This window comes from Bufo gargarizans, chromosome 1 (genome assembly GCF_014858855.1).
Source record: "Bufo gargarizans isolate SCDJY-AF-19 chromosome 1, ASM1485885v1, whole genome shotgun sequence".
Taxonomy (NCBI): domain Eukaryota; kingdom Metazoa; phylum Chordata; class Amphibia; order Anura; family Bufonidae; genus Bufo; species Bufo gargarizans.
Window position 1 is genome coordinate 751746380 of NC_058080.1, and position 12737 is coordinate 751759116.

At 42.9% G+C, this 12737-nt stretch overlaps 1 protein-coding gene and 1 pseudogene across 1 annotated transcript in view; one reads left to right on the top strand and one right to left on the bottom strand.

Annotated features, from left to right (window-relative positions):
- Positions 1-4251, top strand: part of LOC122925097 — an 89123-nt pseudogene extending 84872 nt beyond the window's left edge.
- LOC122925098 (oocyte zinc finger protein XlCOF6-like) overlaps positions 1-12737 on the bottom strand; it is an 818943-nt gene that overhangs the window by 556782 nt on the left and 249424 nt on the right. The gene's annotated exons all lie outside the window — the stretch shown is intronic.

A 12737-nucleotide genomic window follows, 5' to 3' on the forward strand; every position in this document is an offset into this window, starting at 1 on the left:
ATTGGGGACAGCAATTTGCGGTCCCCAATGCATGGGCAACGTCCGTGCGGCGGCCAGGATGGATCCAGACCCATTCAACTTGAATGGATCCATGTTCTATTTTATTGCGTTGTGGAGGCACGATCAGAAACACCACGGAAGCAATCCGGAGTGCTTTCGTGGGGTTCCGTGGCTCCATTACGCACATCTCCGGAATTGAATGGTTCCGCATCTGTGATGCGGGGTGCACACGGCCGATGTACCGTGTATTGCGGACCCGCCGTATGCATGAGGCCTAAGTGACATGACCGGGTATAAAGAGACGCAGAGTCTCCCAGAAGCAAAGATGGGCAGAGGTCACCAATCCATGAGAAACTGCATCAAAAATTGTGGAGTAATTTCAAAATCATGTTCCTCAAAGTAAAGTTGAGGAACCTTTTAATTTCCCAACATCTACAGGACATATCATCAAAAGTTTCAAGGACTCTGGAGAAATCCATGTGTACAAGGCCGATGGTCAGTATTGGATGCTCGTGGTCTACGGGCCTTCGTGCAGCACTACGTTAATAACAGGCTGATTGTGTACTGGAAATCACTGCATGGGCTCAGGAACATTCCAGAAATCACTGTCTGTGACCGCAGTTCACCATGTAATCCACAAATGCAAGTTTTTGGTCTGTTTCCATTAAATTTTTTTGAGGCCCAAAGGCGGAACCTGTTATTTCAATGGGGTTGAAAGCAAAACGGAAATGAATCGGTGTGCATTCCGTGTCCATGTGTCTGTATGTCCGTTCCACAAAAAAATAGAACATGTCCAATAATTGTCCGTTTTGCAAACAGAGATAGGACATTTCTGCAGGAGCCAAAAATAAATGGTGGCGTGCCCTCGGGCGGAATCTGTCTTTTGTGCATCTGCAGACTGCAAAACACTTACGGCCGTGTGCATGAGCCGTAAAGCTGAGAATTAGTCTTATGTCAATACAATCCAGAAACACCCCCGTTTTCTCTGGGTCAAAGCTCATTTACAATGGAGGCAAACTGGAAAAGTGTTCTGTGGTCAGATGAACCAAAATGTAAAATCTACGGATGCTGTGGGGTTCCCCCATATGCAGATATGGAGGCGGCATGGTATTACTACTCTTGCACATATCACAGTTAGGTGGTCTCTTTGTTCCTTCCAATATTTACAGGCCACTTATAATTTTCCTAGTCATGTACTGTATAATTATCAACTGAAACATGCCTTCCGGGCACAATTTGGGGGCCTTGATCTGTTTTTCACCACTCCACTCCCTGAGGGTATGACGAGCAATAAAGACCTCAGGAAACAACTGTCAGCATTCTATGGGTATACCACCCAGAGTTTTACACCCATGTGAGATAAAATATTACAGAAATGGCAAAGGGACATCCCAGATCTGGATGAGGATGATTGTAAGGCTCTCCAGACTGCTACAGCGACCAGTTATTACGTGTTAAATTTACACATAGAATGTATTATTAGTTTTTGTTATCGTTTTTTGAACCAAAGCCAGAAGTGCATTCAAAATTAATGACTTACTGTATTCACATCCAGCCTAATATAAATGTCAAATATTTGTCTGCTCTATGTTTGAGGGAAAAAAATATCACACATTCCAATTTTTATCTTCACAGAGAATGCAAATGAAAATTGTGAGGAAAACTTCATGTTATCATTAAATTATAATGTAGAAGATGAAGCTATCATGCTGCACTCTACAGGAGAAAATCTCATTACCCTAATGTACATCCAGGACTTCACAGTAGAGATCTTTCATATTATCCCTCTAATCATGAGAAACCTTTTCCTGACCAATCACAGATTGTTACCTCAAGTATAAGTCAGAAAGGGGGTAAAGGTTTAATTGTGGTAAAGAGTTCACAAAAACATCAGGTCTTTCTACACACAGAAGAATTCACTCAGGAGAGAAACCATATTCATGTTCAGAATGTGGGAAATGTTTTACGCAAAAATCTGATCTTTTTACACATGCAAGAATTCACACAGGAGAGAAACCATATTCATGTTCAGAATGTGGGAAATGTTTTACGCAAAAATCTGATCTTTTTACACATGCAAGAATTCACACAGGAGAGAAACCATATTCATGTTCAGAATGTGGCAAATGTTTTACAGATAAATCAACTCTTGTTAGACATGAGAGACTTCACACAGGGGAGAAACCGTATTCATGTTCAAAATGTGGGAAATGTTTTACACAAAAATCAGATCTTGTTAAACACAAGAGAAGTCACACAGGTGAGAAGCCATATTTATGTTCAGAATGTGGGAAATGTTTTACACGGAAATCAAATCTTGTTGAACATAAGAGAAATCACACAGGAGAGAAACCGTACTCATGTTCAGAATGCGGGAAACATTTTACACATAAATCATGTCTTGTTACACATAAGAGAAGTCACACAGGAGAGAAGCCATATTCATGTTCAGAATGTGAGAAATCTTTTGTAGATAAATCAGGTCTTGTTAAACATAATAGAAGTCACAAAGGAGAGAAGCCATATTCATGTTCAGAATGTGGGAAATGTTTTACACAAAAATCAGATCTTGGTAAACACAAGAGAAGTCACACAGGAGAGAAGCCATATTCATGTTCTGAATGTGGGAAATGTTTTACACGGAAATCAAATCTTGTTGAACATAAGAGAATTCACACAGGGGAGAAGCCATTTTCATGTTCAGAATGTGGCAAATGTTTTACACAGAAAGCAAGTCTTGTTGAACATAAGAGAATTCACACAGGGGAGAAGCCATTTTCATGTTCAGAATGTGACAAATGTTTTACACAGAAAGCAAGTCTTGTTGAACATAAGAGAATTCACACAGGGGAGAAACCATTTTCATGTTCAGAATGTGGCAAATGGTTTAAACAGAAATCGCGTCTTGTTAGACATGAGAGAATTCACACAGGGGAGAAACCATATTCATGTTCAGAATGTGGGAAATGTTTTACAGATAAATCATATCTTGTTACACATGAGAGAATTCACACAGGGGAGAAACCATATTCTTGTTCAGAATGTGGGAAATGTTTTTCATCGAACCAAAGTCTTTTTAGCCATAAAGGAACTCATGTAGGAGAGATGCTGTATTCATGTTCAGAATGTGGGAAATGTTTTAAGCAAAAATCATATCTTGTTAAGCATGAGAGAACTCACATAGTAGAGAAGCCATATTCACATTCCAAAATGAGGGAAATGTTTTACACGGAAAATAAATCTTGTTAAAGCAGATAATCTGTAATGCTGAAATTCTGTAAAAGCAAGACAACATTTTAATTCTTTGTTATTCACAAACATTAAAATTGTGGCTACCTGGCAACATGTGTCGCAAAACAACAGGTCACAGAATAGTTACATAACTTGCTGTATTTTATATCTGCTGTTTGGCTGTAAAAAACACTCAAATTGCAGGCAAGATGCAGTTCGTGCTTGACTTGCATTCTATCATGACCTTTATACAACCTATGTCCAAAAATCCAAGTGTTGGACTTTTCGTGACCGCCAAAGCAACTCATATTGTAACCTTTTTGACAATCATTAGATACAGTATCACAATGTGACATTCCTATCTTTATATTACATGACATATGTCAATATTGGCTCAAGCCTAACAGCCTTTAAGAATTATTGTTTTTGGGTGGAATTATCCTGGACCTGCCAGATGCCCAAATTACATTTATCTGAAGTCAACTGTGACTGAGATCCATAAAGAAAAATTATTGTGGATTTAACCACCTAACTGTTCTGCCTGAGCTGGGGTCGGCAGAAGTGGAGGGGGGGGGGGGGGGGGCTGCTTTAGCTGCTGATGTCTCCTTGTTGGTAGCAGAATGTTGAGCCTCAAATAAGTTCAGCAGACAGATGAATCAGTTTCAGTTCTGTCCATGCCATTCTCCTTCCCACTTTCTTAAGAAGGGATTCTGATCTGGTGCCACCATGTTTGTAGTGACTGCTCTTACACTGACTGCTTCCCCCTGAATCTGTAGGTTGAGTCAAACAGCACCTTCTATACCATTAAAGGTGTTGTCCAAATTTTTTTTACTGACCCCCACTAATCAGCTGTTTGAGAAGACAAGTGTCGCTCCTGCGAGTGCTGTGGCCTTCTCTCTGCTTTTTCTAGACCAGTGACGACACGTCATGTTGCCTAGGTGCAGCTCAGCTCTATTCAAGTGAATGATGCTGAGGGGGCTATGATACGCACAATTAACCCCTTCAGGTGTGGCACCTGAGGTGTTAATTGTGCTGATCACGGCCCCCTGTAAGAGATCGGGTGCTGCCAGGCAGCATGGGGCAGTCTGTCACCACCAGACATCTGAGAAGCTCTGACAGACGTCCTTCAGAATCCTCCTCCTTGAGGTTCCTTTTGTTTTGCTTTCATTTTCTCATCTCGTTAGCCTCTCTCAGCTGTCATGTAGTTGCACTGATTGCATCCCTTTAAATCCCTTCCCATACTGCATCACTTTGCGGTTTATATTACTTCCTGGAGTGTGTGCATGCTGATGCTACTACTAAGTCTTCTACAGATAAGTTTTGGTCATTCATTTGTGTTTTCCTATTTGCTGGATCCCAGGTGACCCTGACTCCCTCCGTATCAAGTGTAGGGAGCCGGTGGTCGTGTCCCCTCACTATTATAGGGTGATCAGGTGTTATACAGTCGAGGTACGAGGATATGCGATCATCTACCATTGAGATTTTCGCATAGGCTGAGCAGTTAGGGAGAGAGTCAGGTCTGTTGCAGGGCTCTCCCTTTTGTTCCTTAGTTTTGGATCCAGTCAGTCGGATCTTCATTTTGTGTCTTCTAGTTTTCTGTACACCTTCCGTGACACAGTCATGTACACAGTTCGTAGTATATTCTAACTTGAAGCGTCCCCATCACTATGGGAACGCCTCTGTGTTAAAATATACTGTCGGATCTGAGTTTCACGATCAAACTCATATCCGACAGTATATTCTAACATAGCACAATAGCACAACCACAATACAATATACGGTGCTGTGTTTGGTAACCTGCAAAAAGGCGGCAGCTCTCACAGGAGCATCGGTGCCACCACAAACAGCTAATCGGCAGGGTTCCTGGGTGTCGGACCCCTACCTATCAGATACTGATGACCTATCAGTAAAAAAATAATCTGGAAAACCCTTTTAAATTCTTTGAGGTTTGAGGAGAGAGACCTCTCAAGGGATTCAAAGAGACCACTGACTTTTCAGACCTCCAGGTGAAATACTCAACTAGTAGTGAACAGAATCCAGATCAGCCAAAATGCAGAACACTTGTCTCTGAGAGGTTTCTACCATGTGAGGATTGACAAGCTTGGAGTGACAAAGTCAACCTCTTGCCACCACAAGCAGCAAAACCTGCAGCAGCAGGAGCCAGTTCAGAGTCCTCAACATGATAGAGCAGTTTCCTCACAGGCTGAGGTAATTCAGCAAGCTGAGACCTCAATGCCCAGGTTCAGGCCTTTCCGGACTCTTGCTTGTCTCAGGTGCATACTGGTGTTCCCTGACCCCATATACCTCTGGACAGGCTGAATTTGCCCAGTATTCTCTTTCTTGCCATGTCTCCAGTGTCATCTCAGAGAGGGGTTTCAGCACGGCAGGGGGCATGGTGACACCCAAACAGACCAAGTTGTCCTCTGCCAGTGTCCAAAACATGGCTTTTGTCAAAATGAACCAGGCCTGGATTCAGGAGGATTTTCACACTCCTCCGGCTGAAGCCAATGAATAGATCTGCCCTTGCTGACGATGCCCCATCTTGTCATACTTTTGTTGTCTGCCTACCATCAAGTTCTGCATGGCTGCTGCCATCATGCATCTGCCTGTCTGCCAGCAGGTACCATATGGCTGCAGCTGCCACCACCGCTGCTCCTCGCTGCTTATTCCTGCGGCCACCACTATTAACACTACGCATCTGCTCCTGCTACTATCACTACTACTACCCATCGACAGCCGATCTACTGCCTTTTATGTTCCAAGACTGAGAGATTATTCGCTGGTGTGCTGGAAATGCTAAGTATCTACATCGGGCAATATTGTTGCTTCACATGTGCCATCTATCCCATAGACCATCAGCTGTGACCACAGCATAGAGGTCAGTTCACATTTGCAGCACTACAACCACCAACATTGTCAGTTCAGGATATAGCTTATCAACATTGGGGTAGTGGTTCAGAGTAGAGTGATCAGGATGTGTGTGGACATGTAGTGCTGGGGTTTGTATGTTTGTAACGTAGTGTTCACACCAGTGTTGGACTTTAACCAGTATTCATCACGCTCCTCATTTAATGCGGGTTGGTTGCTGTTTGTTGAGGATTTTCATTCCTGGTCATTATTCTATGGAATTCCTGACGTGGAATCTGCATCAATAACGAACACGTCTTTTTTCACGGTCCGGTTTTGGAAACCATATCCGGTAAAAAGAAGCGCTGTATGGTTTAACATGTGGGTTCCTCATGTTTTCATTTCTGCACACGTCTGGAGTGCTGCCGTCTATTTTTGCTTGTGGTTATTTGGATCCTCAGTTGGAATTGAGTACGCTGGCAGCCATCTTTTAATTAATGTATTTTTTTTATTTGTTTATTGACAAAGAAAAATACAAAATTATTTTCAATGCAACTTAATCTTTAACACCATTAAAGGGGTTCTGCACTTTGCTTAAACTGATGATCTATCCTCTGGATAGATCATCATCATCTGATCGTCGGGGGTCCGACACCAGGGACTCCCGCCGATCAGCTGTTTGAGAAGGTAGCAGTGCTCCAGCAGCGCCGCGGCCTTCTCACTGTTTACCGCCGGCCCACTGACGTCATGACTAGTATCAACTGGCCTGGGCGGGGCTAAGCTCCATTCAAGGGAATGGAGCTTAGCCGCGCCCCGGCCATTGATACTAGTCATAACGGTAAACAGCGAGAAGGCCGCTGCGCTCCTGGAGCGCTACTACCTTCTCAAACCGCTGATCGGCGGGAGTCCCAGGTGTCGGACCCCCGCCGATCAGATGCTAATGACCTATCCAAAGGATAGATCATCAGTTTAAACAAACAGCAGAATCCCTTTAAATTTCTAATTTTTACCCCAAATCCTCCCCCTACCCTCCCCCTTCCTTGCGATGCGTCTCCTATCGCTTCCAATGTCCAAGACGTAGCAGGGATGATGGTGGGGTAAAAGCAGAAAGACTTAATACTTCCAAATCCCCCATATCTTTTTCCATTTCTCCTCAATATTTCTTTGTTTGTATAAGATTTTTTTCATATCTCTTAACCCCTTCTACCCCGGGCCAGTTTTCACCTCCCTGCCCAGGCCATATATTGCAAATCTGACATGTGTCACTTTATGTGGAAATAACTTTGGAACGCTTTTACTTATACAAGCCATTCAGAGATTGTACTTAATGATAGTCATAAATTTGATTCAATATATTTCACCTTTATTTATAAAAAAATGCCAAATTTACCCAAAATTTTGAAAAATTATCAATTTTAAAATTTTAAAACAGAAAGTAATACCTCAAAAAATATTTTTTACTTGACATTCCTCATATGTCTACTTTATGTTTGCATCATTTTGTAAATGTCATTTTATTTTTTGGGGATGTTAGAAGGCTTAGAATTTTAGAAGCAATTCTAAAAAAAAATTTAGAAAATTTCCAAAACCCACTTTTTAAGGACCAGTTCAGGTCTGAAGTCACTTTGTGGGGCTTACATAATAGAAACCACACATAAATGACACACCTCAAGTTACGGTACTTAAAACTGATTTTACAAACTTTTTTTTAAAACCTTTAGGAATTAAAGGAAAATGGAGATGAAATTTCAATTTTTTGGCAGATTTTCCATTTTTATCTATTTTTTCTTAACAGCCAAACAAAACTTAAAATGTATTACCCTGATTCAGAGGTTTACAGAAACACCCCACATGTGGTCGTAAACTGATGTAAGGGCACACGGCAGGGCGCAGAAGGAAAGGAATGCCATATGGTTTTTGGAAGGCAGATTTAGCTGGACTGGTTTTTAGACACCATGTCCCATTTGAAGCCCCCCTGATGTACCCCTACAGAAGAAACTCCCAAAAGTTACCCCATTTTGGAAACTACAGGATAAGGGGACAGTTTTATTGGTACTATTTTGGGGTACATATGATTGCTCTATATTAAGTTTTTTGTGAGGCAAGATAACCAAAAAATTGCACGGTTTTTATTTTTTACAACATTCATTTGACAGGGTAGATCATGCACTATTTTTATAGAGCAGATTGTTACGGATGCGGTGATATCAAATCTGTCTACTGTCTTTGTTTATTTTAGTTTTACATAATAAAGCATTTTTGAAAATAAAATATGTTTTTCTGTCTCCATTTTCTGAACGCCATATTTTTTTTATTTTCCTGCTGATTGTCTTGTGCAGGGGCTCATTTTTTGCAGGAAGAATTGAGGTTTTTATTACCATTTTTGGGTACATATCATTTTTTGATCATTCATGATTACACTTTATTAGGCAGCGATGACCAAAAAGAATTGGTTATTTTGGCACAGTTTGTATTTATTTATTTTTACAGCATTCACCTGAGGGGTTTGGTCACATGATATTTTTATAGAGCAGGTCGTTACGGACGTGGCAATACCAAATATGTATACTTTTTCTAATTTATTTAGGTTTTACACAATAATAGCATTTTTGAAACAAAAAAAAAAGATGTTTTAGTGTCTCCATAGTCTGAGAGCCATAGCTTTTCTATTTTTTGACCGATTGTCTTATGTAGGGGCTCATTTTTTGCGGGATGAGATGATGGTTTGATTGGTACTATTTTGGGGGACCTACGCCTTTTTGATCGCTTGGTGTTGTCATTTTTGTGATGTAAGGTGATAAAAAATAGCTTTTTTTGGCACTGTTTTTATTTTATTTACTGCCTTTACCTGAGGGGTTAATTCATGTAATATTTTTATAGAGCTGGTTGTTACGGACGCGGCAATACCTAATATGTTATTTATTTATTTCACTTTAACACAATAATTGCATTTTTAAAACCCCAAAAATGATGTTTTAGTGTCTCTATGTTCTGAGAGCTATAGTTTTTTTTATTTTTATTTTGGGCGATTGTCTTATGCAGAGGCTCTTTTTTTGCAGGACGGTTTTATTGGTACCATTTTGGGGGGGCTATACACCTTTTTGATTGCTTTCTTTTTGTAGTTATAGACGATACCTAATATGTGTGTATTTTTTTTTTTTTATATATAAAATCAGGGGGAAAGGGCTTTTTTTCTTTTTTTACTTGAAACTTTTTTTTTTTTTTTAACTTTATTTCTGTCCCACTCTGGGACTTTACTTTTGGGGGTCTGATCCCCTCTGCAATGCATTACAATACATTTGTATTGTAATGCATTACCTGTTAGTATATTACACTGAGTAGTACACTAACAGGTTGCCTAGGACAGTGGTCCCCAACCTTTTTCGCACCAAGGACCAGTTTTATGCAAGTCAATTTTCCCAGGGACCGGGTGGGGGGTGCAGGGCTTAGGGGGTGCTAGTCGGTGCTGACTGATTCACGCGCATAACAAAACACAAGGTGCATATTAAAATATATAACACTATATAACGACTATATAAACTGACTAGGGTCTCTGCTGCACTGTACCGTATTTTTCGCCCCATATGATGCACCTAGGTTTTAGAGTAGAACTATAAGGAAAGAAAAAAATTCATTACACCTCAGGTCAGACCAGCAATCAGACCCCCAATGTTAATCAGGTCTCAGATCAGACCCCCAATGCCTCAGATCAACCCCCCAACCTTTAGCCATCTATCAGCCCCTTATGTCAGCCATCAGACCCTTATGTCAGCCATCAGCCCCTTATGTCAGCCATCAGCCCCTTATGTCAGCCATCAGCCCCCAGGTCAGCCATTATCCCCCAGGTCAGCCATTAGCCCTTTCCTCTCCTGCTCACCATCGCGATCCTCTTCATCTTGCTGTCGGCTGTGTATCGCGGCACACAGAGCGACCCCATGCTGTGCGCAGCCCTGCACAGCCGATAGCCGAGCCGAGGACCAGGAAGTGGCGAGTACAAATCCTTCACTGCTTCCTGGTCTTCCTGTACTAATGAAGAGCTTCCATAGTGGAAGCGCTTCATTAGTACCGCGTTAAAAACGGCCCTGATCGCCACGGCCCGGCAAACTATCTTCCAGGGCCCGGTCTTGGGCCGCAGTCCGGTGGTTGGGAACCACTGGCCTAGGAGACGTGGCCTGAGGCTGGATCTCCTTGGCACCCGTAGAAGGCAGGTCCAGATGCCGTGCAAGGCATTGGGCAGCCTCTGCATGGCATCAGGCTGCCTTGTCACCCTTCGGGTCCCCGCCACAGCGGCTCCCTCACCCGCTGCAAATCCCTTTTATGCCGCGGTCAGCGCTGAGCGCAACATAGAAGGGATTAATCCGCCCGGCATTGGCTTGTACAGCGATGCCGGTGGATACAGCAGGGGCCCGGCTACCAGGGACTGCCAGGCCCCTGCAGTGATTGCGCGCGCGCACCGCTGTAGTGCCCGCCTGATCACCATGACTTAATATTACGTCAAAATGTGGGAATGCACCTGCCGCCATGACGTACTATTACGTCATGTGTTGGGAAGGGGTTAATCTTATTAACTAGATTTAACCATATATAAACACTAGGAATATTTTGTGAAAACCATACTCGTGATTAAAAGTCTCGCCCAAAAAAGTTTTTTAATCAAAATAATTATTTTATAGTTAATCACAATTAATTTGGGGAAAAACACCCAGGATCTGACATTCCACCGTAAATGGAATCTCTATTTTCAGTTTCTGGGTGATAAGTTTAGCTATTGCCTCCCAATATTCTGTTAGTTGTGTACAGAACCAAAACATGTGTAAATAATCAGCCCCAGGTGAATCACACAGTCACAAGACGCACTTCTCAACCCACATTAACTAAGCCATACTGGTGTGACATATTCTATGTATGATATTAAATTGAACCAAAACATGATTAAAATTATGTGACACTAGCTGAACCTGGACAGCCCTCCATTTTCACCCAGGCAGCCCCCCTGACAGGAGCATCGGAGCAGTTCATGCTCCGATGCTCTCCTTTGCCCTGCGCTAAATCGCGCAGGGCAAAGGCATTTTTCTGAGTTCCGGTGACGTACCGGGCTCTCTATGGGGCTGACAGGAACCCCGTGACGTCACTGGCACTGATGGGCGGGATTTGGCTCTGCCCTAGCCAGTAAAACGGCTAGGGCAGAGCTAAAGCCCGCCCCTCAGAGCCGGTGACGTCACCGAACACACTGCTGGGCGGAAGTTACCGCCCGGCAGTGTGTTATTGAAAACACAAGAGCCCGTGCCCTGCGCGATCTAGCGCAGGGCACAGGAGCGCATCGGAGCATGAGATGCTCCGATGCTAGGCTCAGGGGGGCTGCCGGGGTGAAAATAAGGGTATGTCCGGGTTCAGCTCTGAACCTGGACAACCCCTTTAAGTTAAGCCTCATGAAGACGTCCGTGGAACACGGTCCGTGAGAAACCGGACTGGCATTGCAGGAGTGCACGGCGTCATAGCAACCAATGATGCCGTGTGCTCCTGCAATCCTAGTCCAATATCTCACGGACCGTGTTCCACGGACGTCTTCATGAGGCTTTAGTTATTATTTTCCCCCAATCATCTGGTTGGATCCTTAAAGCAGATCCCCAAGCATTTTGTCCGGGGGAGCGTATACTATTAAACAGTACTTCAAGAAGCACTTTATAGAGTTGAGAAATTTTAAACTTCTGCCCCAAATTGCCCATCAAATCATTCTGAGGTGTACAAGTATCTATCTGTAACAAAAATGTCCCCTTTACACTACAAAGTGCCGAACGTAACAGCAAATATCTAAACCAAGATAACTTAGTTATATGCTCTCTTTGTGTCAACTCCAAAAAAGGAAGTATATCTCCATTACTCACTAACTTGTGCAAAATACAGAAATATTGTTTTTTGCCAGTATTTATCTTCAGCTAAGTCATCCAACTCTTGTAGATAGTAATTATGCCAATACTATAGTACAATAAAGAGATCCCCTTATTCCCAATTACCCTCTAATGCTCCACGTCTTAATAAATAACTTCCTAGGTTCCCTATAATCCTGATGAAGCGCTGGCAGCCATCTTTCATCCTCATATCCATTTACTGGATATTTTCTGTGAGCCCCTGACAGCTCCATGAGAGAGACTGCCGCCCTGCTGGACAGGAACAGGAACCTGTGAGATCACTGACACTCCCATCCTTCTCTGTAGGAAGATTCATTAGGAGGACAGTTATGGGAGAGGGGTGCATGGCTTGCCACTCATGTCTCCCTTCTGCTCCCAGGCTCCAGCACTGAAAAGACCCACGATCAACCTTAACCCCAACTGTGGTGGACAACAAGAAGCACCAGAAGCTTCCTAAAGCCATTACTGCCTCCCAAATCCCTACTTCACTGAATCCTCTGAAGCAGTCCTCGTATCCTGTGCTCTTTACTTCACAGCTCCATGTTGGAAAGATGGCACCTGATTCAGATCTCCCTCCTGGTGCTGTGACTCCCACAGGTTCCTTAGAGAGAAAGAATGAGGAACCATTATCCCCCTCATCTCTTCCCACTGACACTTCCCCCTCCAAGAGACACCAGCCAGATCGTTCCTCATTAACCATTTTAGAGCAGCAGCCCTATAGCCGCCAACAGGCACCCAGAGACAGACTGG